At 47.3% G+C, this 26,505-nt stretch overlaps 1 long non-coding RNA gene across 1 annotated transcript in view; it reads right to left on the bottom strand.

Annotated features, from left to right (window-relative positions):
• Positions 1-23,814: 23,814 nt before the first annotated feature.
• Positions 23,815-26,505, bottom strand: part of LOC144827317 (uncharacterized) — a 53,712-nt gene continuing 51,021 nt past the window's right edge. The window contains exon 4 of the long non-coding RNA XR_013610132.1: positions 23,815-24,135. This is a non-coding gene — a long non-coding RNA (uncharacterized LOC144827317). The remainder of the gene's footprint in view (positions 24,136-26,505) is intronic.

Raw genomic sequence — 26,505 nt, 5'->3', positions numbered from 1 at the left:
CAGATAAAAAGTACAAAGATGGGCCTACAACCACACGGGCTGGCCGCTAATTCGCAAAGCACGACACATGAGGTAGACAATCCTTTCCGTGGCCAGGACGAAATCATAGAGTAAATATTGCTCCAGACATAGGACAGAACATGATAATTTTCTATATTAAACATTAAAATAACGAACACTAAAACAAGGCGAATGCAGCAATCAAGTCAGCCCGGATGTCAGAGGGGAGGGCCACTAATCAGGAAAACAAAGGTGAATCAATGAGACTCGGCAAGGCCGGGGGAGGGGGGAAGCAGGGAGGACAGGAAAATCCTAAAACAGAATGAAAAATTTCGGGAAAGTCAGCCTAGGGAGACAGGGTAATATCGGAGGTGTCAACCAAGGGAGGGGTACAAATTTCTCCACGATATGCATTCCATTGACCCCAAATTTTCGTCCACGCCCTGGGTCTGCCCCTAGCCACATAGACGGTCTTCTCTCGGAACATGGACCAGTCCATGTTATCCTCCCACACAGAAACGTCTGGAGGACGGGATGCGCCCCAAAGTTGCGCAATGTCACGCTTCGCGACCATGTAACCCAAGGTCGCCCATCTAGTCTGGGCCACAGAGTAATCGGAGGGTTCCCACACGTTCAGCAGGCATCGTCGGGCCTCAGGCCGCAGTACAACACCAGTCACAACAGTCATTATCGCAAGTACATCCACCCAGTAGGCTGCCACCACAGGGCACTCCCAAAGTATATGCATAAAGGTAGCGCTCATCCCACACCCACGCTTACATAAGCCATCCGGGGAAAAACCCATTACCACCAGACGCGGACCAGTCACATACACCCAGTGGAGGATTTTAAGTTGCACCAAACGAAGACGGGCGGGAATGGCGACTTCTTTCGGAGAGGAGAGTGCCGACTGCCAATCCTCGTCATCTAATTCCAATCCGTCACCGACCCACATCTCTCTGAGCCGGAGCAACAAATCAGGGCGAGTATGAATCAATTTTTTGTAAATAAGGGAGATAGTGCTGTCGGGCAGGTGTCCATCTAGTATACGATCCTCAAGGGGGGAGGACTCGGGCAGGGCCACATCAGGAGTCAGAACTGAGGACAGGGCATGCCGGACCTGCAGATACCGGAAAAACTCTCTATCACTCAAGTCGTATTCTGCTTTAAGGGCCTGGAACGACTTCACGCTACCATTCACACAAACATCACCCACCTTACAAATCCCAATCATATCCCAGCGGTCAAAGCCCTTAGTAGACCAGAGACACCCCAAACGTTCAGAAGCATAAAGCGGAGTCGCCAGCGTCAGTCGATTCTCCCATCCCAAACTCACATTCGCGGCGCGCCACACGTTGACTGCGGTCCTGGACGGGCCCGTAAGGTGGCGCCCGGCCGATCTAGAATAAAGCGCTCTATTAAAGTCCCCTCCCGGCAACTGGAACCTATCCATCTCAAAGGCCGGATCGCGACCCGGCGAATACATCGCGTGGTTAATGGCAGATAGCTGGGCAGCCCAGTAATATCTCTTGATATCGGGGAGCGCCATGCCCCCGTCGTACCAAGGGATGGTAAGTTTCGCAAGGGCTATACGTGGACGCCGGTCCCAAATCAGTTGTCTTTGCAGACTCTCGATCTCTCGGAAATAGGTAGCGGGAATGTCGTCATAGGAATTTTGAAGTGCGTAGAGGAACCGCGGCAAGGACATCATTTTAAAAAGAGCTGCCCTACCCAAAGGAGATAGGGGCAGCTTACGCCAACGGGCCTCATCCAGTCGCAGTCTAAGAAGCGGGGGGAGGAGATTACGCTCAAACCGGAGTAAGGGGTCCAGGGTAATAAAAATCCCCAAATACTTGAAGCCAGACTGGACCAACTGGATAGGAAATCTGTCCGGCAAAGGGGGCAAAATACCCGAAAGAACATACACACAGGACTTAGCCCAATTAATAACAAGGCCCGAATTAGCACCGAACGAAGTAAGAACATCAAATAAGACATTTAAAGATTTACGCGGGGAGGTAAGATATAGAAGAATGTCGTCCGCGTAAAGAGAGACACGGTCCTCAAAGTCCGGTGACCAACGGATCCCTTTGAGCGAAGGCTCCCAACGAAGCCACGCAGCTAACGGTTCCAAGGCAAGCGCGAAAAGCAATGGAGACAAGGGGCAACCCTGACGGGTCCCCTACCAAGGCAGAAGGGGACAGAAACTTTACCGTTCACCACTACTTGCGCTAAGGGTTCAACGTACAACAACTTCACCCAACCGATAAATTCAGGGCCAAAACCAAATTTTTCCAGAGCTGCCCAAAGATAGGGCCACTCTACAGTATCAAAGGCCATCGAGGCGTCTAACGAGGCCAAAATGGCCGGCTCCGTCAGAAGCCCTGCCCTCGCAACAGCACCGTGGAGACGACGTAGGTTAAGAGCCGTGTTACGATGTGGGATAAATCCGGATTGATCCGGATGAACCAAGCCACTAATGACCGTCAGTAGGCGGGTCGCCAGGAGCTTAGCCAGGACCTAAGGCTCAACATTTAACAGGGAAATGGGCCTATAAGACGAACAAAGGTCCCGCGGTTTCCCGTCCTTGGGAATTACGACTATCGTAGCCAAACGCTGGTCATGCGGGAGAATACCCCGTTCCCGGGACTCCAAAAACATAGCCCGAAGATAGGGCGCTACCCTGTCAGGGCGTAGCTTGTACAGCTCAATCGGTAACCCATTGGGGCCTAAGGCCTTGCCCGAACGGAGCGAGCGAATGGCAGTCGCTATCTCATCCGTAGTAAAAAGGGACTCCAATGAGACACGGTCAAGATCGGAAACAATGGGCAAAGCTATATCGCGCAACAAAAGGCGAGAGTCAGCCACATCCCGTCCAGACACAGGGGTATAAACCACATGAAAATATTCCGCAAAACATTCAACGATTCCAATCGGGTCCGTCACTGCAACACCAATCGATGACTGAATCACAGGCACCACACGATTCGCCCTCTCTTTCTTATCCAACCACGCCAACAATTTACCCGCTTTATCCCCCACATCATACAGACGACCCTGCTGTTCGCGGAACATCAGTTTAGCCGCATCCGTGACCAAGGACTTATAAGCAAATTGTTTCAGACCCAGGGCGTGGAGTTTATCCGAGGTGACATCCGACTCCAAGTCGGCCTCCCTCTCCGCAATCTCTCTCTCAAGGTCCACCGCCTCCCGATTCCTAGCCTTCTTGGATTCAGCAATAAGGGAAAGGGCCTGCCCACGAATCACTGTCTTAAAGGCCTCCCACAGGGATACCGCAGAGGAAACGGACCCCTCGTTGTCTAAAAAATAGGCATCCAACGACTTAGTCAAAAGGTTGCAGGTCTCAGGGGAGGTAAGATACCAAGGGTTAATAGGAGCCACTCGGCTCGCCGCCTCCACCCCAATTTCAAAACAAAGCCAGAGCGGAGAATGATCGGAGATGCCCCGGGGGAGGTGTCTAATTTCACGCACCGCTGGCGTTTGCGCCGCGGGTATCAGGAAATAATCCAGTCTAGACAGACTCCCATGGGCCCCCGAATGGAAAGTGTATTGAAGCTGGGTAGGATGCAGAAGCCTCCAGCAATCCACCAAGCCAAACGTGTCCAAAAACCCACCCAGCCACTGATGGGCCGAAGGAGTATCCCTAGGGGGGTAACGATCGTGTAGACCGGAGATCACAGAATTAAAGTCACCTGCAATAAAGAGAGTACTATCAGGGAGGTTCAACAACACACGGCCCAAATCGGAAAAGGTAGAAGTCTGTAGGCCGGGGGGCACGTAAACAGTAAACAAGGAGAGGGTACGACCCTCATAACGACCCACAAGGACAGCATAACGCCCCCGGTCATCAAGGATCACATCATCAATAGCCAGGGGGAGGGAAGCCCGAACAAGGATACCCACCCCCCTGGAACCCGTGGTAAACCCCGAATGTGCGGCAAGGCGATATCCCCACCTATTCATCGCACGACAAGTATTACCCACCAAATGAGTCTCCTGTAGAAAAACAATATCTGGAGATAAACGGCGTAGACATTTTAACACCACACTCCGCTTAATGCGATCTCCCAGACCATTAACATTCCATGAAACAAACCTCAACCCGCTACCCCCATCCCACACAGCAACGCCGAAACCCCTCTGCAATGAGCATGACATAAAAAACATCAGAAACAAAATAGAGTCGCCTTGAAAACATAACACACAAACATCAAACGTCCCAACCACCCACCCCCCAACAATCAAGATAACACCCCCCACCCTGCACCCCTGCAAAATGCTAAAAAGCCACCCCAACATGCAGTGTGCCTGTCGCCCAAGAACCCCAATTCTACAAAAAGACCCCGGAGGAGGAAAGGCTCCGGTCCACCCGCCACCCCGAGCAAGACAGATAATGAGGAGAACACATAGACAGTGGAGGTACTGAGGCATAGAATCCCTGAAAAGTTTACTCTATACGAGGGCCCAGGCGTAGACAAATTGTTCAGCTCTCCACACCACCCTCAGCACCACCCGGGTGGGCGTCGGACTCAGTCGCAGGAGGCCGGTCAGGCAGAGAGTCCAGCCAGTCATTCACAGAATCAGGTCGATCAAAGAAGAAGGTTCGGTCATTGTACTCGACGCGCAGCCTGGTCGGAAAAAGCATAGCGTTGCGTAACCCCATGTCTCGGAGACGTTTCTTGACACCACGGAAGCCCATACGCTGTTTCCGGACCTGTTGAGAAAAGTCCGGATAAAAGTTCACCGTGGCGTTCTCAAAGGCCACCGGGCCCTTCACACGTGATGCTTGCAGGATAGCGTCCCGATCCCTATAATGGAAGAGTTTCGCAACAATAGGCCTCGGCGGGGCACCTGGCTTACCCTGGCCCCCCGGAACACGATGGGCACGCTCCACTGCGAAAAATTTACTCAGACCAGACGGAGAGAGGTAGTTCTGGATCAAGTCCTCAACAAGGAGATCAACAGAGTGAGGTTCTGGATTCTCCGGAACTCCGACCACGCGCACATTACAGCGACGTGCCCTGTTCTCAAAGTCCTCCAAGCGCCGGGTCATGAAATCGTTCACCTTACGGAGGTTGCCAATCTCCGTCTGTATCTCCGAGACGTCTGCCGTGAGGCTGGATGACTTGAGATCCAATGACTTCACCTTCTCATTGGTTTTCGACAGGTCGGCTCAAATCAAGTTTACATCAATGGCCACGGTGTCGATTTTGTGGGCCAAAGTTTCATATTGTTGGCCTATCGTCTCCTTCATGGCAGAAATGGCGCCCATGATGTCCTGCAAGGACGGCTCAGTTGACGCTTCTACAATGTGGTCAGAAGTACTTGATCCGGGCAGGGCGGCTCCGGAGGACTCCTTTGAATGGGTGTAGCGGTCCATAACGTTAGACTGAACCGGGCCCCCACGCAGGGGCGTCTTGGTCTTCCGAGTCTCTCGGTCCCCTCTGCCTGCCATGCTAGAACTGCGTCACCAGGAGATTTACCAGGCTCGATGGAATGGCCACAGGAAGGTAGGGCTTCGGGATCAAAGAGCCGCTACTAGGGTACCACTAGAATAGGGCCAGCAGATAGGAGAATCTACCAGCCAAAGGCCAGACCGCCGTTTCGTGCCCCGGATCCAGCCCAGGCCAGGCTCCCCTGCCAGATGTCGCAGTCTGAGGCAGAAACGAAACCGAAACTTAAGAGGGGGACCCACAAGTCGAATCCCCCTGCCGCTGTTGTTCAACTCCAAGACGGCCACAGAGCCTCACCCAGTCCCGGGCGCACCTCGAGGGCGGAGCCCAAAAGTTCGAATCACCGTAACTCCGGCACCTCGGGTCCAAATCAAATTACAAAAGTTCCAGGGTAATCAGCTCAGCGTCCTCTACACAAATCCTTGTAAAGAGTCAGGATATGTTCAGGATGTCATGCCGGGAGTGGCGGGGGTCCGGGGAGCGCTGTGCTCACGCGGCCATCTCGGATGCTCGCCAAGCTCCTCTTTTCTGCACCTCTCTTGCTGCTTTCTGCACTTCTTTTCCTTCTTTCTGCACCTTACTTGCTTCATTCTGCACCTCACTTGCCCGTTTCTGCACTTTTCTTCCTTCTTTCTGCACCCTTCTTCCCTTTCTCTGCACATTTCTTGCCTCTTTCTGTACCTCTCTTGCCTCTTCCTGCACATCCCTTGGTTCTTTCTGCACAGTTCTTACCACTTTCTGCACCCCTCTTTCCGCTTTCTGTACCTCTGTTGCTTTTTTCTGCACTTCTCTCTGTTCTTCCAGTACCCCTCTTGCCTCTCTCTGCACCTCTGTTGCTTCTTTCTGAACTTCTTTTGCCTCTTTCTGCACCTCTCTTGCTTCTTTCTATACATCTGTTGTCTTTCTGCACTTGTCTTCCCTCTTTCTGCACCTCTCTTGCTGCTTTCTGCACTTCTTTTCCTTCTTTCTGCACCTCACTTGCTTCATTCTGCACCTCACTTGCCTGTTTCTGCACTTTTCTTCCTTCTTTCTGCACCCTTCTTCCCTTTCTTTGCACATTTCTTGCCTCTTTCTGTACCTCTCTTGCCTCTTCCTGCACATCCCTTGGTTCTTTCTGCACAGTTCTTACCACTTTCTGCACCCCTCTTTCTGCTTTCTGTACCTCTGTTGCTTTTTTCTGCACTTCTCTCTGTTCTTCCAGTACCCCTCTTGCCTCTCTCTGCACCTCTGTTGCTTCTTTCTGAACTTCTCTTGCTTCTTTTTACACCTCTCTTGCTTCTTTCTGTACCCTACTTCCCTTTATTGCATCCCTCTTGCCTCTTTCTACAATTTTCTTGCTATTGTCTGCACCTCTTTTGCCTCATTCTGCACCTCACTTGCCTGTTTGATCACTTCTCCTGCTTCTTTCAGCAATTCTCTTGCCTCTTTCTACACTTCTCTTGCTTGTTTCTGCAACTCTCTTGCTTCTTTCTACACCTCTTGTGGTTCTTTCTGCACTGCTCCTGCTTCTTTCTGCACCTCTGTTGCAAATGTCTGCATCCCTCTTGCCTCTTTTTGAACCCCTCTATCCTCCTTCTGCACCTCACTTCCTTCTTTCTGCACCCCTCTTGCCTCTTTCTGCACCTCTCTTCCGTCTTTCTGCACCTCTGTTGGTTCTTTCTACACTGCTCTTTCTTCTTTCTGCACCTCTGTTGTAATTTTCTGTATCACTCTTACGTCTTTCTGCACTTCTCTTGCCTCTGTCTGCATACCTATTTCCTCATTCTGCACCCCTTTTGTCTGTTTATGCAACTCACATGCCTCTTTCTGCAGTTCTCATGTTTCTTTCTGCACCCTTCTTCGCTTGTTCTGCACATCATTTACTTCTTTCTGCACCCCTATTGCCTCTTTCTGCATCTCTGTTGCTTCTTTCTGTACTGCTCTTGTATCTTTCTGTATATCTCTTGGTTCTTTCTGCACTGCTTTCTCCTCTTGCTGCACTCCTCTTGCCTCTTTCTGTACCTCTGTTGTTACTTTCTGTACTGCTCTTGCTTCTTTCTGTACCCTCTTTCCTCTTTCTGTACCCCTCTTACCTCTTTTTGCAATTCTCTTGCCTCTGTCTGTACTCCTGTTCCCTCTTTCTGTACCTCTTTTGTCTGTTTCAGAAACTCTCTCGCCTCTTTGTGCAGTTCTCTTGCCTCCTTCTCCACCTCTGTTACCTGTTTCTGCAACTCTCTTGCCTCTTTCTGCAGTTTTCTTGCCTCTTTTTGCACCTCACTTGCCTCTTCCTGCACTTCCCTTGCTTCTTTCTGTACCCTTCTTCTCTTTTTCTGCACATCTCTTGCCTCTTTCTGCACCTCTTTTGTCTCTTTCTGCACATCCCTTGGTTCTTTCTGCACTACTCTTTCCTCTTTCTGCACCCCTCTTGCCTCTTGATGCACCTCTTTTGCTTCTTTCCGCACTTCTCTCTTCTCTTTCTGCACCCCTCCTGCCACTTTTTGCACCTCTTTTGCTTTTTTCTGTACTTCTTTTGCCTCTTTCTGCACCTCTCTTGCTTTTTTCTGTACCCCTGTTGTCTCTTTCTGCACTCATCTTTCCTCTTTTTGTACCTCTTTTGCTACTTTCTGCACTTCTCTTGCTTCTTTCTGCACCTCTCTTGCTTCTTTCTGCACCCAACTTCCCTGTTTTACATCTCTCTTGCCTCTTTCTGTAGTTCTCTTGCCTTTATATGTACCTCTTCTTCCTCTTTCTGTACCTCACATGCCTCTGTCTGCACTTTTATTGCTTTTTTTCATGCCTCTGTTGCTTCTTTCAGCAATTCTCTTGCCTCTTTTTGTACTTCGATTGCTTGTTTCTGCACCTCTCTTGCCTCTTTCTGCACCTCTCTTACCTCTTTCTGCGCAACTGTTGGTTCTTTCTACACAGATCTTACTTCTGTCTGCATCTCTGTTGCAAATTTCTGCATCCCTCTTGGCTCTTTCTGTACCCCTCTTCCCTCTTTCTGCACCTCTCTTGCCTCTGTCTGCACACCTGTTCCCTCTTTCTACATCCATTTTTGCCTGTTTCCGCAACTCTCTTGCCTCTTTCTGCAGTTCTCTTGCTTCCTTCTGCACTTCACTTGCTTCTTTCTGGATTCTTCTTTCATTTTTCTACACATTTCTTGCCTCTTTTTACACCCCTCTTGCCTCTTTCTGAGCATCTTTAAGTTCTTTCTGCACTGCTCTTTCCTCTTTCTGCACCCCTCTTTCTTCTCTCTGCTCCTCTTTTGCTTCTTTCTGCACTTCACTCTTCTCATTCTGTACCCCTCTTTCCTCTTTATGCACCTCTGTTGCTTCTTTTTGCACTGTTCTTGCTTCTTTCTGCACCTCTCTTACCTCTTTCTGCATCCCTTTTCCATCTTTCTGTAATTCTCTTGCCTTTGTCTGTACCCCTGTTCCTCTTTTCTTCACCTCTTTGTCCGTTTCTGCAACTCTCTTGGTACTTTTTGCAGTTCTCTTGCTTCCGTCTGCACCTCTGTTGCCTCTTTCTTCACTCATCTTGCCTCTTTCTGCACCCATCTAGCATCTTTCTGTACCCCTGATGCTTCTTTCTGCACTGCTCTTGCATGTTTCTTCATGTCTCTTGCAAATTTCTGCATCCCTCTTGCCTCTTCTGTATCCCTTTTCCCTCTTTCTGTACCTCACTTGCTTCTTTCTGCACCTCTTTTGCTTCTTTCTGCACTTCTCTCTTCTCATTCTGTACCCCTCGTTCCTCTTTCTGCACCTCTGTTGCTTCATTTTGCACTGTTCTTGCATCTTTCTGCACCTCTCTTACCTCTTTATGTACCCCTCTTCCTTCTTTCTGTAATTCTCTTTCCTTTGTCTGTACCCCTGTTCCCTCTTTCTTCACCTCTTTGTCCGTTTCTGCAATTTTTTTTAAAATTTTTTTTATTTAATCCTCATTAGCCTTATCGCCACCCATTATATGGAAAAACGGTACCGCCCATGGGCTTTTACCTCATGTACCTACTTGTCCAAAATGGCTTCTTACAGCATCCCTCGAGATTACGGACTCTCTTTTTTCTTACCAGACCCTGATTACAGTCCGGCACTCGAACGACTACTGTTACCATTTCGACTCAATGCAGGTGAGATAGGCCAAGACCTTAATCATTGGATTTTTCATTTAAACATTACTCATTATTAATACCCCTACCATTACACTACTACTACCCATTATCTCCCTCACCCGAAAAGTGTAAAAAATGGCAACCAATATTTACATTTTTTCTCATTCTGACCCATAGAATCTACTCTTGCAATATTCCTCATGGCCCTCACCCAATCCATAAGCGTCGGGGACACATTTGATACCCACAATTTACACAGCTCTCTACGGGCCAGGAGTATCCCATAAAACACTAGTTTAACTTTATCATCTATATTTTTACTCTGTAAATCAAGTCTTCCTGTTATTATTAATTCAGGGCTTACCTCTATCCTTTGAGCTGTTACCTCCGCCAAACTTTTACTTACAGCTCCCCAGAATTCTCTAATATTCGGACACTCCACAAACATGTGTAGGTCATCCACATTTACACATCTGCACTTCGGACACTCCACTACCCCTTCGGCTCTGAACTTGGATAATCTGCGAGGGGTCCAGTAAGCCCTATGGGTTGTAAACAAATGATTCCGCCTTAAATTTGCAGATTTAACTGTTTTGTAAAGTATAGTCATTGTTACTTGCCATTGGGTTTCCGTAGCGATGTCTGGCAAGCAATTCCTCCACAATACTTCCGGAAGTAGAAATACACCATCCTCCGCCTCGAGTATCAGCCAATACCAGAGTGATATTTCCTTCTTGTGTGAGCCTATTGACATTAGTTTATCTTCCAGAGCATTCTGAGATCCAATCATATTCTCTGCTTTGCTTGCCCAGCTGCGGATTTGCAAGTACTTAAATTTTGAAAATCCCTGACCCCACAGACTCTGAACTTGAGTCCAGTCCATCAAATTTCCTTCCAAAAATATGTCTTCCCAGCAAACTACCCCTGCAAGTTTAAGAGGAATCGCCAAAGCATCAAGTGCCCACATAGGTGAACCTGGTCCGTCCCACATCGGGGCCCTGTAACTATAGTATGGAATCTTCAAAGTTTTCCTTATACTATACCACAGTACTGCAGCATCATGTAGCAATTTCAACCGAACTTTTTTGAAGTATCTTGGGTCGGAAAATTTACACATAAATCCATGATCATTATATTTACAAAATTTGAGCATTGCTGCATACATTTTGCCAATATCCGAGGCTGGCGGTGTATCCATTAACATCCTCAATTTTTTTAATTGAAAAGCCCAAAAGTAAATCTGAACATCTGGGGCCGCAAAACCCCCCTTAACCAGCCATCTCCTTATCTTTTTCCAGGCCAGCCGAGACCCCTTTGAGGCCCAAATAAAAGAACATATTTCACTCATCACCTTTTTAAACCAATCCTTTTTTAAATTCTAAAGGGATAGTTTCAAACAGAAATGTCAGTTTCGGCAGAATTGTCATCTTTATCAGGTTAGTACGCCCATATAAGTTAAGTGATAGATGCCCCCACCCCTGTAACATGACTCCTATTTCTCTTTTTATCCTGAAAACGTTAGTTTTTGCTAGCTCCTCAAGCTTATGAGTAATCCTTACCCCCAAGTACCTCATCTCCATTTTGCATTTGATTCCAGATGTGTCCAAATTCCAGGCCATGATTTCGGTTTTATCCTTATTTATTTTGTACCCTGAAACTGATCCAAATTCTTTCGCTATATCTAATATGGCTTGTAGTGACTGATGTAGATTGGGGGTATAAATAATAATGTCGTCCGCATAAAGACCCATTTTTTTTTACCATGTTTCAAATCTAAACGAGGGGATATCTTCCGTATTTCTAATCCTGCACGCCAGGGGCTCTATATACAAGTCAAATAATAAAGGGGACAGTGGGCATCCCTGTCTCGTTCCTCACATTACCCTAATAGATTTAGTTAACATCCCATTAATCAGTACTTTTGATGTTGGTGAGTCATATAAGGACATCAATACTTTAGTAAACCTGGTCCCAAGTTCTAGATGCGCCAGCAAGGCCTTTAGATAGTCCCAGTTAACCCGGTCAAACGCCTTGGCGGCGTCAAGTGCTATAAGCGCCAGCGGTAGTCTCTCTGTTGTGGCCATATCTATTGCACCAATTAAAGTAAAAGTAAGCTCCTTCATAAACCTGCCCTTAATAAAACCCTTTTGATCTTCATGCACCAACTTGGGAATAACCGTGCTTAATCTATCCGCCATTATTTTCGCAAATAATTTGTAATCGCAATTTAATAGCGAAATAGGTCTGTACGAATCTGGATATTTAGGGGATTTCCCTGGTTTCAGTATTAAAACAATAGTAGCCTCATTCCATGAATGCGGCAGAGATACCTCTCCTAAAAAGATACCATTAAAAAGTTGGCAAAGTGAGGGCTTATTATCTCAACTAAACTTTTATACACCTCTAAAGGTAAACCGTCTGGTCCCGGCGCTTTTCCTTTCTTCCCTTCTTTAATAGTATTTACGACTTCATTCAAAGATATTTCCCTATTTAATACCTGCTTAAACTCAGTCGGGAGCGGGTCCAACAAGTGTAACCAACCTCTTATTGCAGTTGCCTCTGGTTTTAGCTCTTCTTTGTATACTTTTAGAAAATATTTATAAAAAACCTCCACAATTTCTTTGCTGTCTGTAGTGCTTAGATTGGCTTCTGGAGATATTATTTCTTTAATGCAACTACGAACCTGCTCTTGTTTTGCCTTCCAGGCTAAAAGTTTCCCACATCCCTCTCCATAGCTGAAATGTGCCACCTTGCTTGCTTCCCACGTCTCTTTAATTCTGTAATAAAGGGTTGCCATTAACTCTAATTTCCAGTTTTCCAAATTCTGCAAGACTCGGTCGTAACTACCGGAAATCCTGGCGCTAATAACCTCTGCCTCAGCCGCCCGAATTTTTTCCTCCAGTTCTGTAATTTTACTGTAATAAAGTCTCCTCTTATTTGCTCCAACTGCTCCCAACCTCCCTCTCAAAAACGCCTTACAAGCTTCCCAAACCATATCAGTGCTTGCCGTACCCAGGTTACTATCTACAAAAACTTCTAGCTCATCCTTGATTGTTTTTAAACTATCCTCATCCAGGAGAACTGTCCTATCCAGCCTCCATATTGTCTCCCCCCTAACCATTTCTAGTTTTTAAATTCAGAAAGACAGCTGAATGATCTGATATATGTACTCCCACATGTCTCACCTCTGTTACAAAATCCTTCAATCTGAAGTCCAGAAGATAATAATCAATACGGGATCTGTGTCTGTATTTTTTATTATAGTACGTGTACCCCAACTGTCTACCTTTCTTTACCCTCCATATATCACAAAGCCCAAATTGAGTCATCAGCCACCTTATTTTTGCAGTCATTTTAGAATTTATTAAACCCCAATCTAATACTACATTAAAATCGCCTACCATGATAATTTTTCCCGTAAAGTCTACTAACTCCCGGGCTATTGTTTCTAAGGGAACATCATCATCCACATTTGGACCATAATAGCCTATTATAACAAATGATTCTCCTGCTATTTTTATTTTCAAAATTAACCACCTGCCCCTCGGATCTGCCCTAAAACATTCAACACAAAAATGTAGGCCTTGTCTAATCAAAATCGCTACTCCTTTCGTAACTAAAGTTTGAGGCGTATAACCTGAATATGCGATCCACCTCTGAGCCGACAACATTTCTTTACATTCATCTCCCGTTAAATGTGTCTCCTGTAATATGATAATTTGAGCTTGTGAATCTTCTAAATATTTTAATATTGCATGTCTTCTATGCTTAACCCGTAACCCGTTAACATTCCATGACAAAATCTTTAAGTCCATGGTATTAGCGCCACTCATACCATTAAAAAAAAGTTGCTACTATGTAAAACCGGCTAATGAGGAAATTTTTTCCTATTTTCCCCCCTACCCCTTCCAACCCCCAACCCCCAACCCCCTCTTTCCCCCCCGTGCCCCCCTGGAAAACCCTCCCATTCTTCCCAGTGGCAAACAGCCCATTGGGATGCCAACAAAAGGTGCTGCAGATTAGATACACATTTTTGCAATAATTCCTATTATGAAATAAGGTGAAGTTCGGTGCACAATCCTCTCATCCCTGGAACTTATACACCATCCTGCCGCCCTGACTCTTGACATTGCGCTATAAAAGTATCCACTTCCTCTATTACCCTAAAGGAATACATCTTGTTCCTCCACATAACTTTAAAAAATGCTGGGAATTTAAGCTGCACTGTAGCTACCAGTGCCCTTAAAGGATCAATCCGTTTTCCTAATTCCCACTGGCTGTTTGCGGTGGCGGGAGATAAGTCAGATCTGACTTCAATTTTTACTCCATCCAATAGAATAAACTGTTTTTTCAGGGCGGCTATCAGGATTTTTTCTTTTAAATCAAAAGTCAAAAAATGTATAAGAATCTTCCTGGGTTTGCTACGATTTGGATTCAACCTAAAAGGATCTCGGTGGACCCTCTGAATATCGGCCAATATGTCCTCTTCCCCAACATCCAAGTCCAACTCTATTTTCAGTAAGTGTGCCACAAACTTTTTTATATCCGAACCTTCCTTTCCCTCCGGTAATTTCAAAATTTTTAAATTATTGCGTCTTTGCATATTTTCCAGCCTCTCCAGTCTATCTTCTTGTACCCTCTCTCTGGCTTTTATTTCATCAATTTCCTTACGGTTCTCTGCAGCGGATTTTTGCAACTTTTTGGTCTCGGCTTCTAACTCCTCTGTACGGGAGCTTAATGCATTTAACTTGGCCTCCAATATTGTGCATGAAGCTTGGATACTATCCTGGTTTACCTTCGAAACCTCAAAGCCTTTATGTATATCTAAATCTAACTTCTTAAGTAGGGCAATTACTGAAATATCCATATTAAACATCTTTAAGTCTTCATCGTCTTTATCTTCTGTAGGAGCACAATCCAACTGATTAAGAGTTTCTTCTTGAACCCCTGGATCCTTTGCTTCCTCCAACACTGTACCTATCGAACTTTGAAAGTTAGACTTGACTAAACTATTTTCCTGAATCTCCTGATCCCCCATTTTCTGTTCTTCCATTTCCGACATAAGCATTTGATATCGATTAGGACTTAAATGTTTAGACCAATCTGATAATGAATCCTCAATTTCTCCCCCTTTACCCTCCTCGTCGTCAGAATTTATTAAGGGCTTGAGAATTAGAGTTTTTGGGACGACTTTAAAATAAGAATTGAGAGAGGGGGTAATTTTTGGTTTGACCTCTGCTAGCTTAGTTTTACCTGATTTGTTTGCACTCTTAAGACTCTTCTTGCTTTGCAGTTTTTCTGTAGTAACTACCTGTACTTTTTTTTCCTTGCGTTTATTAATTCCGCAACCTTGCTTTACCCCTTCCCCTCCGACCCCTCTCCCAGCACTTCTCAGTGCGTATCCCACTACCCTACAATCCGCCTTCTCTACCAGCTCTTGTACATCCAAAACCTGTGAAGCCTGTGAAGTCGGTATTTCAATCTCGGTCTCTCCTGATTTTAACTCACTACCCCTTCCACCGCTCCCTTTGTTTCTGTATCCAATTTTTGCTGCTGCTCGTCGGCCTCTTCCCACCTCAAATGCCGCTCTCCCCCAACGCCCCAGGTCTGTCCGCGTTGGACTAACAACTGCCCCCGCAATAAATACTTTGTTTAGCTCCGCGTTATCAGTCAACGTACCCTGTGTAACTTTTTCCTGGCTGCCCGCCATACAGTTGTCCACCACTATTTTCGCGGCGTTGCCTGAAGCCAAAGACTCGCATATAGCCAATCTCATGCCCTTTACCTCTGTACAAGCTTTTATCCTCGTATTCACAGTATCAATGCCGCCGCCTTACTCTCTAAGTTCCTTCTCTGGAGCCGCCACCAACAGCCGCCGTAAACGGTCTCCAAAACGCCAAAATGCAAAAACCGCCGTAACAGCCAGCAGTCGGCAGCCAGCAGTCGGCAGCCGATCCCTCGAAGCCAGACCCGATCAGCTGATTGCAGCTCCTAACCTCCAGATCAGTCCGAGCAAAAAACACATTATAGCTCCAAACGTAGGCCGATATTATTTGGAGAATCTTATTTAGAGAACCGCAATGACCGAAGAGTTCTGCCAAATAACCCCGCCTAAGCACAGACCGGAGCGGCTGGTTTTAGAGTCTACGCTGCAGCACCCTTTCTCCGCACCCGCGACCCGCTGCTAGCCGGCCGCCATGTTTTCCTCTCTGCAACTCTCTTGGTAATTATTGCAGTTCTCTTGCCTCCTTCTGCACCTCTGTTGCCTCTTTCTTCACTCATCTTGCCTCTTTCTGTACCCATCTAGCATCTTCCTGTACCCCTATTGCTTCATTCTGCACTGCTCTTGCTTGTTTCTTCACCTCTCTTGCAACTTTCTGCATCCCTCTTTCTGTACCTCACTTGCTTCTTTCTGCACCCCTCTTGCCTCTTTCTGCACCTCTCTTGCCTCTTTCTGCACCTCTGTTAGTTCTTTCTACACTGTTCTTCCTTCTTTTTACACCTCTGTTGCAAATTTCTGCATCTCTCTTGCCTCTTTCTATACCCCTCTTTCTTCGTTCTGCACCTCTCTGGCCTCTGTCTGCACACCTTTTCACTCTTTCTACACCCCTTTTCCCTGCTTCTGCAACTCGCTTGCCCCTTTGTACAGTTCTTTTGCTTCCTTCTGTACCTCACTTGACTCTATCTGCACTTTTCTTGCATCTTTCTGCACCCTTCTTACCTTTTTCTGCACATTTCTTGCCTCTTTCTGCATCACTACTGCCTTTTTTGCACGTCTCCTCCCTCTTTCCGCAATTCTCTTGCCTCTGTCTGCACCCTTGATCCCTATTTCTGCACCTCTTTTGTCTGTTTCTGCAACCTTCTTGGCATTTTGTGCAATTCTGCTTCCCCCTTCTGCACCTCTGTTGACTTTTTCTGCACCCCACTTGCCTCTTTCTGCATCTCTTTTGCCTCCTTCTGTGCCTTTCTTCCCTCTTTCTGCATCTCTTTTGCCTCTTTCTGCACTTCTCTTTCCTCTTTCTGCACCCTTTTCACCTCTTTCTGCACCTCCTTTGGTTCTTTGTGCAATTCTCTTGCTTTTTCCTGTATCTCTCTTCCTTTTATCTGTACCCCTCTTGCCTCTTTCTCCACATCTGTGGCTTATTTCTGCACTTCTCTTGCTTCTACCTTTTTGTACACAAATTTACAGAGTATGCTGTTTAAAGCACAGGTATTCACTGATTTGCATGTTTATATTTATGTAACTTGACACTAGATAAAAGCTGACACACACGTGCATACCTTCACAAACTTGGTCAGGCTTACAACAGTGATACGCTTAGGATTGCTGTTTTATATTTGGTAGGTCTAACATTCTGAGCAGTCGATGAATATTGAACCTTCATGAGAAAAGTAAGGTTTAAGACATCTTGGGAGACGGATTTGTGATGAAGCTACTTTGTATGCGTCTGTTGTAATGTTCAGACAAAGTAGGCCTCTTTTTGCACCTCTGTTGGTTCTTTCTGCACATCTCCTGCTACTTTCTGCACCTCTCTTGCTTCTTTCTGCACTTTTCTTGCTTTTTCTGAGCCTCTCTTGCTGTTTTCTGTACCCTACTTCCTTTTTTTGCATCCCTCTTGCCTCTTTCTGCAATTCTCTTCCCCTTTTCTGCACCTCTTTTGCTGCTTTCTGCATCTCATGTACCTCCTTCTGTACTTCTCATGCTTCTTTCTATACCTCTGTTGCTTCTTTCAGCAATTCTCTCACCTCTTTCTGTACTTCTCTTGCGTGTTTCTCGTGCCCCTGTGTTCTTTCTGCACCGCCCTTGCCTCTTTCTGTACCCCTCTGTTCTCTTTCTGCAGCTCTCTTGATTCTTTCTGCACTTCTCTCTATTCTTTCTGCATGCCTCTTGCCTCTTTCTGCACCTCTGTTTCTTCTTACTGCACTGCTCTTGCTTCTTTCTGTACCTCTCTTGCCTCTTTCTTTGCTCCTCTTCCTTCTTTCTGCAATTCTCTTGCCTCTGTCTGCACCACTGTTTCCTCTTTCTTTACCTATTTTGTATGTCTCTGCAACTCTCCTGACTGTTTTTGCAGTTCTCTTGCCTCTTTCCGCACCTCTGTTGCCTCTTTCTGCACCCATCTAGCCTCTTTCTGTACTCCTGTTGTTTCATTCTGCACTTCTCTTGTTTCTTTCTGCATCCCCTCTTGCCTCTTTCTTTACCATTCTTCCCTCTTTCTGCAGTGCTCTTGCATCTTTCTGCACCTCTATTGCAAATTTCTGCATCCCTCTTGCCTCTTTCTGTATCCCTCTTCCCTTTTTCTGGACCTCACGTGCTTCTTTCTGCATCCTTCTTGCTTCTTTCTGCACCTCTCTTGCCTCTTTCTGCACCTCTGTTGGTTCTTTCTGCACTGCTCTTGCTTCTTTCTACACCTCTGTGGCAAACTTCTGCATCCCTCTTGCCTCTTTCTGTACTCCTCTTCCCTCATTCTGCACCTCTCTTGCCTCTGTCTGCACACATGTTCCCTCTTTCTGCACTATGTTTGCCTGTTTCTGTAACTTGCTTGCTTCTTTCTTTAGTTCTCTTGCTTCCTTCTGCTCCTCACTTGCTTCTTTCTGCACCCATCTTGCTTCTTTCTGCACCCCTTTTGCTTCTTTCTGTACGTCTGTCTTGTCTTTCTGCACCCCTCTTGCCTCTTTCTGCACCTCTGTTGCTTCTTTCTGAAAAGCTCTTGCTTCTTTCTATACCTCTCTTGCCTCTCTTGGATTGCGAGCAGCCCGGTGGCAGTGGGCTTGCTAGCAGGAGCTGAGGGCTACGTTTACATTTTTAACTTTTGCGCGTTGTCACGCTGACTGAGAGCGGAGGCGCGCTTGTATTTTTAACGTCGTTTGTGAATGCATTTACTAACCTGTACTGAACATCAACAGGTTTATTAATCACCCACCTTGCTTCCTAGGGGCTGTGAGGGCTGGCCGGCAGCTAATTCTATCGCGGGCTTGCACCAGCCGTGGCCGCCATCTTGGCTTGGGCTGGATCGCCCAACCCCACCCACGCCACTCCCCCCACGCTGCTTCTCCATTTAGGAGCACTTCCGACGTTGTCCCAGCGATTGCGAGCAGCCCGGTGGCAGTGGGCTTGCTAGCAGGAGCTGAGGGCTACGTTTACATTTTTAACTTTTGCGCGTTGTCACGCTGACTGAGAGCGGAGGCGCACCTGTATTTTTAACGTCGTTTGTGAATGCATTTACTAACCTGTACTGAACATCAACAGGTTTATTAATCACCCACCTTGCTTCCTAGGGGCTGTGAGGGCTGGCCGGCAGCTAATTCTATCGCGGGCTTGCACCAGCCGTGGCCGCCATCTTGGCTTGGGCTGGATCACCCAACCCCACCCACGCCACTCCCCCCACGCTGCTTCTCCATTTAGGAGCACTTCCGACGTTGTCCCAGCGATTGTGAGCAGCCCGGTGGCAGTGGGCTTGCTAGCAGGAGCTGAGGGCTACGTTTACATTTTTAACTTTTGCGCGTTGTCACGCTGACTGAGAGCGGAGGCGCGCCTGTATTTTTAACGTCGTTTGTGAATGCATTTACTAACCTGTACTGAACATCAACAGGTTTATTAATCACCCACCTTGCTTCCTAGGGGCTGTGAGGGCTGGCCGGCAGCTAATTCTATCGCGGGCTTGCACCAGCCGTGGCCGCCATCTTGGCTTGGGCTGGATCGCCCAACCCCACCCATGCCACTCCCCCCACGCTGCTTCTCCATTTAGGAGCACTTCCGACGTTGTCCCAGCGATTGCGAGCAGCCCGGTGGCAGTGGGCTTGCTAGCAGGAGCTGAGGGCTACGTTTACATTTTTAACTTTTGCGCGTTGTCACGCTGACTGAGAGCGGAGGCGCGCCTGTATTTTTAACGTTGTTTGTGAATGCATTTACTAACCTGTACTGAACATCAACAGGTTTATTAATCACCCACCTTGCTTCCTAGGGGCTGTGAGGGCTGGCCGGCAGCTAATTCTATCGCGGGCTTGCACCAGCCGTGGCTGCCATCTTGGCTTGGGCTGGATCGCCCAACCCCACCCACGCCACTCCCCCCACGCTGCTTCTCCATTTAAACGTCCTTCATGTGTCTGCGCAGCGGACGAGCGCAGCGGGCGCACCGTAGACGCGCCGGAGTCACGCCAGAGTCCAGCCCGTCTGCGCCCATCCGCGGCAGGCCGGGGCTAGGGGCACCTCCTAATGTTCCACTGCTGTCTTATTCCTCCCTCGGTCTTCTGTCGCTCTGGACCCCTGGCACCATTAGCTTGTCTGTCTCCGATCGGCTGAAACACTTAGGTCTCCTTTCCAGTCTCCCGCCCATTCCTCCAGCTACCACAGCTGGTTTGTTCCCCTCGCCCTGCACTGTCCCCCCCACCCCTTCCTTTTTACCTGCCCCCCACACTCCGGCCTTTAACACCACGGCCGCGCTTCTTAATACCAGATCAGCAGTCAGCCACCAGTATGAGCTATTCGACTACATCGATACTCATAAACCGGATCTCTTGTTTTTAACAGAGACCTGGTTCAAGGCCGACTCCCTGCCCAATGTCCTAGCTGCACTACCTCCCTCATACTCTACCATCCGAGCGGATCGACCGGAGAGCAGGAGAGGCGGCGGAGTGGCTCTGATAGCTCATACTGATTTCCACTTTCAGATTCTTCCCTCCCCCCCCCATTCCGGAAGTCGACTGCCTGATAATTCGTTCTAGTTCTCACTTGACTCCCTTAACTGTTGTCCTCATCTATCGTCCCCCCACCCCACTCCCACCTTCGTCTCTAGTCTTCAGGACATTCTCGCAACACTGGTAGTAAACAACTCGTCAGTGTTAGTCCTAGGCGACCTGAATTTTTGGCCTAATGATCCCGCCGAAAGCCCCTCCTCCAAAGAATTCACTGATCTTATGATCAGTCTCAACTTCACCCTTCATGTCCACAGCCCTACTCACGTACATGGCCACTCGCTCGATCAGGTTTGGACCCTGAACATTCCCATCACTCCACCCACCATTTCCCCCTGTTCCTGGTCTGACCACTTTTTAATCTCCTTCTCCCTTGCCTTAGCCCCAGCTGTCAAACCCCCTCTCCCTAAGAACATCTGGGTCAGAAAATGGGGTAAAGCCGACATGCCATCCCTTTGCTCATTCCTGGCCAACTCTAGCCCCAACCTTATCGGCCTCGCCGCCCCGGCCCAACTGGCCACCATCAACAACTGGTTGACCCACGCAGGCGACGACTTTGCCCCCTTAAGGCGGATCACGGTTAAGCGAACTCATGCTGCTAACCGTTGGTTCACCCCTGATCTCAAGGAGAAAAAGCTGGCCGCACGCAGAGCAGAGCGCGCATGGAGAAGAACATACTGCCCCGCCCAAAAAATTACCTACTTTTCCGTGCTCAAGGTATACAAGCAAGGCATCCTTGATGCTAAGACCGTGTTTTACTCCAACAGGATACTGTCAGCTGAGTCACAACCTAAAGAAATCTTCGCCACGGTACACGAGCTTGCCTCATCTAATAGAGCCACGGCTTCGATCCCCCCCTCCCAACCGCTCTGCGACTCGCTCAACGATTTCTTCGTTGATAAAGTCGCAAAGATTAAGGTCAATATCCCCCCTCCATCCCCCACATTCATCAACCCCTCCCCACCTGCTGTCACTTCCAAACTCGCTTCCATTTCCCTCCTGACTAAAGTCACGCTCCCCCCTCTGCTTCAAAAGGTGAAGTCAGGTTCCCCCCTGGACTTTGCCCCTGCCTACATCCTGAGAGAAATCTTCCTAGCTTGTCCAACTCCACCCCTCACACTCCTGAATGACTCACTCAGGAACGGAGTGGTTCCCGCTGCCCACAAATTCGCGGCTATTATTCCCATCTTAAAAAAGGCTGGTGCCGACCCCTCATCCCCTTCCAACTACCGTCCCATCTCCCTTCTGCCTTACTTGGGCAAGGTCTTGGAAACCCATGTAACCAGCACCCTGAGCACCTACGTGGAAATCAATCACTGCCTCTCCCCTCGGCAGGCGGGCTTCCGCCCCCTCCACTCAACGGAAAAGGTGGTGATCTCAGTGATGGACAGCCTACGCGAGGGCATTGACACCAATCTTCCGCAGGCCCTCATTCTTTTAGACCTGTCCGCCGCTTTTGACACGGTGGATCACTCCATTCTTCTTACCCGTGTCAGGGCGGCGGGCATAGAGGGCCTAGCCCTCGCTTGGCTCGAGTCCTTCCTGAGTGACAGGGCTCAGGCGGTCCATCTAGCTGGTTTCATGGCTGCCCCCCGTAAGGTTGCTTGCGGGGTCCCCCAAGGTTCCTCACTTTCCCCTCTTTTGTTTAATTTATACATCTACCCCCTCATTTTTATGTTACAGCAGCTCGAGGTCACGGTGTTCAATTACGCCGATGACCTCCAGCTAATTTTTAACCTTTCTCATTCCCCTTCATCTTCCCAGAATGTTCAATCTGTCATGCTGTTCATCCAAGATTGGATGAACTGCAACCACCTCAAACTCAATCCGGACAAGACGGAGCTAGTCTTGACCGGAGGTGGTTGCAGTCCCTGGTCCCCTTCCCATTGGCCGTCTTCACTTGGTGTTTCCCCGCTTCCCGTTCCTAAGGTCAAAACCCTTGGTATCTTCCTTAATTCTTCACTTTCTGTTCACTCACAGGTTAATTCGGTTGTCTCCTCCTGTTATTTTTCCCTCAGAACTATTAGGAAGATCTCTCGCTTTTTTTCCCTTCCTGCCCTAAAGATCATAGTGATGGCTATGGTGCTCTCGCGCCTTGATTATGGTAATATCACCTATAATGGCGCTCCGGCCTACGTCACCCACCGGCTGCAGCTAGTGCAGAACCAGGCTACCCGCCTGATCCATGGCCTGCCTAAATATCATCGCGCCACCCCTTTACTGCAGGCACTGCACTGGCTGCCGGTGAAAGAGCGAGCCTTATTCAAGCTTGGTTGCCTCACCTTTCAGGCTAAAATGGGCACTGCCCCGGAGTTTATTTGCTCCGCCGTTAAGCCTTACATACCGGGCAGAGAGCTTCGTTCCACCCACCAGGTACTCCTCACCGCTCACCGGTTCAGAAAGAAAAAGGCGGGCGGAACCAAATTTGCAGTCCTCGCCCCCATGTTTTGGAACTCCCTCCCTGCGGAACTTCGCATGACACCCTCCTACACTGAGTTCCGTAAAGGTCTTAAAACCCTGCTCTTCTCCCGAGCCCACGCTGTCTAAAACCCCCTCCGCTCCTGCTGCCTCCTCGCAATCTAAAAGCGCCAAGAAACCGCGTGGTAAATGCGCGCTATATAAATGTTTTTAAATTAAAAAAAAAATTCAAATTCTTTCTGTACCCCTCTTCCCTCTTTCTGCACATCTCTTTCCTCTGTCTGTACCCTTGTTACCTCTTTCTGCACCTCTTGTGCCTGTTTCTGCAACTCTCTACATTCTTTCTATACCCCTCTTAGGTCTTTCTGCATATCTGTTGCTTCTCCTGCACTTCTATACCTTCTTTCTGCACCCCTCCTGCCTCTTTCTGTAACTCTTGTTTCTTTCTGCACTTCTTTTGTTTCTTTCTGCACCTCTCGCGCTTCTTTCAGCATACCTCTTGCCTCTTTCTGAACCTCTTGCTTATTTCTGCACTTTTCTCTTCTCTTTACGCACCCCCTTGCCTCTTTCTCCACCTCTATTGCTTCTTTCTGCAATGCTCTTCCCTCTTTCTACACGCCTCTCTTCACCTCTTTCTGCATTTGTCTTGCCTCTGTCTGCACCCCTGTTCCCTCTTTCTCCATCTCTTTTGTCTGTTTCTACAACTCTCTTGGCACTTTATGCAGTTCACTTGCCTCCTCCTGCACCTCTGCTACCTCTTTATTTACCCTTCTTCCCTCTTTGTGCATCTCTCTTGCCTCTTTCTGCACTTCTCTTTCCTCTTTCTGCACCCCTCTTGCATCTTTCTGCACCTTTGTTGGTTCTTTGTGCACTTTTCTTGCTTCTACATTTTGTACAAAAATTTTCAGAGTGTGCTGTTTGAAACACAGGTATTCAAGTATATGTATGTTTATTTTTATGTAACTTGTCACTAGGTAAAAGCAAAGCAACACACATGCATACCTTCACAAACTTGGTCAGACTTACAACAGTGATATGCTTAGGATTTCTGTTTTATATTTGATAGGCCTAACATTCTGAGCAGTCGATGAATAATGAACTTTCAAGGGAAAAGTAAGATTTACAACATCCTGGGAGACGGATTAGTGATTAGGCTACTTTGTATGAGTCTGTTGTAATGTACAGTCAAAGTAGGCTTCTTTCTGCACCTCTGTTGGTTCTTTCTGCACATCTCTTGCTTCTTTCTGCACCTTTCTTTCTCTTTCTGGACTTCTGTTGCCTCTTTCTGCATTTTTCTTGCTGCTTTCTACACCTTTCATCCTTTTTCTGTGCCTCTTATTCCTCTTTTACATTCCTCTTGCTTCTTTCTGCACCTCTCTTCCTCTTTCAGAACTTCTGTTGCCTCTTTCTGCATTTCCCTTGCTTCTTTCTGTGCCTTTCTTCCTCTTTCTGCACATGTCCTACCTATGTAGGCATAGTTAGAAATTAGCATTTAAAAAACCTTAGAAATTCACAGAAAAAATAGAGGTTTCAAGGAAATTATAGCTAGAGATTAGCATTTAAAAAACCATAGAAAGTTACTGAAAAAAACACAGTTTTCAGGGACATTATAGTTAGAAATGTTCATTTAAAAAACCTTTGAAATTCACTGAAAACACCATAGGTTTCAGGGACATTATAGTAAGAATGCACTGCTCAGGAACTCCCATTCATGACATGGTAAGTGATATCACTGATGACATCTCAAACAACCTCTCCTACTCCTACTTACATATCTGCAAACCTCACCCATTCGCAGAACTTTACCAGTACTCACATACCCACTCACTACTACATAGATCTACTCACACACCCATTCACTCATACAGCCACTCACACAACCATACAGCTACCCATACAACCAGTTACACTCATACAGCCAGTCACATAACTACACACTCACCTATACAGTTACTCACACATCAACTTGTTTACTAACAAACTCACTCACACACCCACTCTTCCATCCAAACAAACTTTCAACACAACCACTCACTCACCCATAAAAGCCATCACACACTAATATACCCTTTCACACATCCATACATGCACTCACAGATCCACATTCTCACTTATACAGCCATTCATACAGATACTCACTCTCCAATACAGCAACTCACACACCAACTCATTTAATGCAACACCCACTAAAACAGCTACTCAATAACACATACAGCCACTTACACACCCAGTCAGTCCCTCATACATCCGTTCATATACCCACTCACTCACCCATACAGTCACTACACACCCATTTACTGACCCATAGAGCCATTCACACTGCCACTCACAAACCCATACAGCCACTGACACACCACTCACTCACCAATACAGCTACTCACAAAGCATTTCACTCACACACACAGCTACTCACACAGCCACGTATACACCCATACAGCCACTCACATACCCATATGCACAAGGATATATGCAGTCATACAGCCACTCACATAATATATATTAGAAATAGCATCACTCATTAGTAGTACACCTAGTATACTACTTCAACTTTTGTAGTACCTTAGTGTATATGTTTAACAATCATACACTCTTACAAAATACTTTCACTCACCGAATGATGTAATCTATGATGTTATCAGTGATGTCGTTTGAGATGTCATAAGTGATGTCATCAGTGATTTCACTGACTATGTCAGGAGTGATAGACACAATCGCAATGGACCGCACACCGCTAGCCCCTCCTCTGGATCGCCCCTAGGGACTCTGGTACATGGAGTTCTTGAGTGGTTCACCCCAGTGGGTGCAAGTAGGTACTTGTTGAACTGATGATCTCTAGACCCAATACATGTGCCGGGTTTTTGGATATCGCCCGAGACATGGCTCGGGTTTCGGGATAACTTCCCTCATCAGTGGAGAAAATAGTTAGGGGTGGAAGAGAAGGCCGCCAAGCAACCATCAAAGGCCTCGATGCCCGAACCGGCAGGCAGGTGCGTCGTCCAGGAGCCCGTCGGCTCAAAGCTCAAGGGAGCCAATTTGTAGACACAATCGCAATGGACCGCACACCGTTAGCCCCTCCTCCGGATCGCCCCTAGGGACTCTTGTACATGGAGTTCTTGAGTGGTTCACCCCAGTGGGTGCAAGTAGGTACTTGTTGAACTGATGATCTCTAGACCCGATACATGTCCCGGGTTTTTACTATCGCCCGAGATTTGGCTCGGGTTTCGGGATAACTTCCCTCATCAGTAGAGAAAATAGTTAGGGGTGGAAGAGAAGGCCGCCAAGCAACCGTCAAAGGCCTTCTTCTCAACCCCAGATACGTTCTCTACTGATGAGGGAATATATCCCGAAACCCGGGCCATGTCTCGGATCTAGAGATTCTTGGGACCAACAAGTACATACTTGCACCTACTCAGGTGAACCACTCACAAACTTTACAGTCATTCTTCGAACTTCACGCACTTCATGTACCAGAGTGCCTAGGGGCGATCCGGAGGAGGGGCTAGCGGTGTGCGATCCATTGCGTTGGTTTCTTATGTCAGGAGTGATGTAATATGCAAGGTCATAAGCAGCGCATTGTGAGGGTGTACATTATAGTTAGTTCAGGTAACTATGACTGCAAAATTGACTGGTTTTGTACGAGTGAAATCTGAGCCTAATTAGGACGTCCCTGTAACCTTTTGTTTTTTCAGTGAATTTCTAAGGTTTTTTAAATTCTATTTGCAAACTATAGTGACCCTGTAACTTTGGTTGGGATCATGTTTCCATAGAAGCTTTTTTTTGGTTGCTTATAACTTTGGTGTCATTTGGCAAATTTTCACAAACTCAAGGAAAGTC

This window comes from Lissotriton helveticus, chromosome 4_1 (genome assembly GCF_964261635.1).
Source record: "Lissotriton helveticus chromosome 4_1, aLisHel1.1, whole genome shotgun sequence".
Lineage (NCBI taxonomy): Eukaryota > Metazoa > Chordata > Amphibia > Caudata > Salamandridae > Lissotriton > Lissotriton helveticus.
Note: the sequence above shows the minus strand (reverse complement) of the source record. Positions and strands in the feature narration are given on the sequence as shown.